The following is a 2074-nucleotide window of genomic DNA, read 5'->3' on the forward strand; positions in this document are numbered from 1 at the left end:
CAAAAATTACTTACCAACTATGTTCGACAGTTTTTTTTGCAAAAAACATGTTTTGCTCACAAAGCGCGGGGTCTTGTGAAGCGCGGGCCCGTAGCAGCTGCTACATCTGCTACTATAGTTAATCCGGCGCTGGGACCATCTTTTGGTTCATACGGACCCTCTTTTGGCTCAACTCTTTTGGTAACGTGCTAGCACAATAATTGTCTATTCTTTGCTTTTTTATAAGTTTCAAACATTTATTTTTTAGCAATAATTAGAGTGAACTGCCATTTACCGACGAGAGAAGATTTGCCAAATCCATTCTTGGTTTTTATTCTTCACTTTAAACATTGGTTTTTATATCCCATGACGTAAACAATTTTCTTAATGTGTAAATATTGAAGAAATTTTGCTCATCATTTTAATTTTGATTATAGAGGCTTACAGCATAGTTTTCCCTTTATGCAGCAGTCATTGCAGTAATTTGTTTGTTTGTTTGCAGAACTGAAGATGCTCATTATGTAGCGAAATATATATTCTTTTTAAACATGAGGCTGGTTGAACTTTATTTTAATAATTCTCAAACAAAATAATAGATTGTTTTTTTAATTTTCAGAAAATTTTGGCACTACTGTTAAAAACTGTTTTACTTCGTATCTTACCCTATCTTGTTTACAATTTTGAACACGTCACTGTATTTGGTCGCTTCTACTTTTTTCTTGACTCCTGCTGTTTCATGACTTGTAATTTTTACTCCGATAGCCAGAAAATAAAAAGTAATCGAATCGAAAAAAGAATGTTGCAAATTTAATTTAAAAAAGATACAACCAGCAATTAGGCATAAGATTTTAATTTAGTTTGTTTTTATTTCTGACCAGCATAAAGAAAAACAATAGGCTACATGTCAAACATAGCAGAGGTCTAGAAAAAGGGTAGAAGTGGCAAAACGTGAACGTTATGACGTGCTGGAGACGGAAACAAAATAATCAGTTTAAAATTAAGCACTGTCATCACAAAATTCATTTTACGTTATGACGTCGACGCATTTACGGCTAACTACGTTTCAAATTTCACATTAGGCCTGCATCAGTGTTATTAGACGTTTTTTTCATGGTTGTTTTTTATCAAAACCTGATGAAAATTCGTTTTGCTGCATTGCGCGCTGCATTCACGGATTCATAGAAGTAGGCTACTAGATATCTCACTATCCATCAAGTGAAGTCTCCGTCACGTAGAAGGTTACCGGATGTATCTAATTTTTTTAGAAATCATGATATTTTGACGTACCAATAGTAGACGTACCGGTAGTTAGTCTTTAACGCCACGAAAATTGAGTTAAAGCAACTTGTAATTATGTCATCTTCTTGTAGGCTAATGAGATTATAAACTTATTTAAAGAGCTGAAACAAAAAAAAGATTACAGATTTAGGAAACATGTTACTAAGCATTTGAAAATAAGAAAACTTAAAAAACTTCACGATCATTTCATGAATAGCCTATATAACTTTATATCTCAAATCTTAATCGTATACTTTCTGTTCAGGTGATAAGTTCAATTAGTTCTATGTAGGCCTACTGAATAAGAGAGGTTTAATTTGCAACCCGGCTGATGGTTTGATGGTTTGATTAGTGAATAACAGAATCGCTTTGGATTAATGTTGGAATAATTTTTCACTGTCAAGTTTTGGCTTAGGCATCCCGCCACTCAAAATAACATTCCCGACGAAAAGTTTTGGTATGGTAGTATTTTTGTTTACTGCATCCTTTGTCTGGCAGGTGGTAGGACATTCCATGCTTTTATGAATTCTCGCCTAACGTGGATAAAGATGTTTTCATGTTTCAGTTTGTTAACCCTAAAAACCACTGAGGTGGATGTAGACTACTGTATGCTCTGGTGAAGTGCAATCTTGTTGATTGAACAAACCAGCATGCATAGCACACGATAAAAGTGATATTCTTATGCATAGTTTACGTAAAAGCTTGTTGGATTAGTTAAATTATTTTTTTGGTTTGGATATGGGATTGGTGTTGCTGTATAACTGATTTACTGAAATATCAAAGAAGTACAAAGTTGTTTTGGGCAACAAACCGACAG

Source organism: Aplidium turbinatum, chromosome 4 (assembly GCF_918807975.1).
Source record: "Aplidium turbinatum chromosome 4, kaAplTurb1.1, whole genome shotgun sequence".
Lineage (NCBI taxonomy): Eukaryota > Metazoa > Chordata > Ascidiacea > Aplousobranchia > Polyclinidae > Aplidium > Aplidium turbinatum.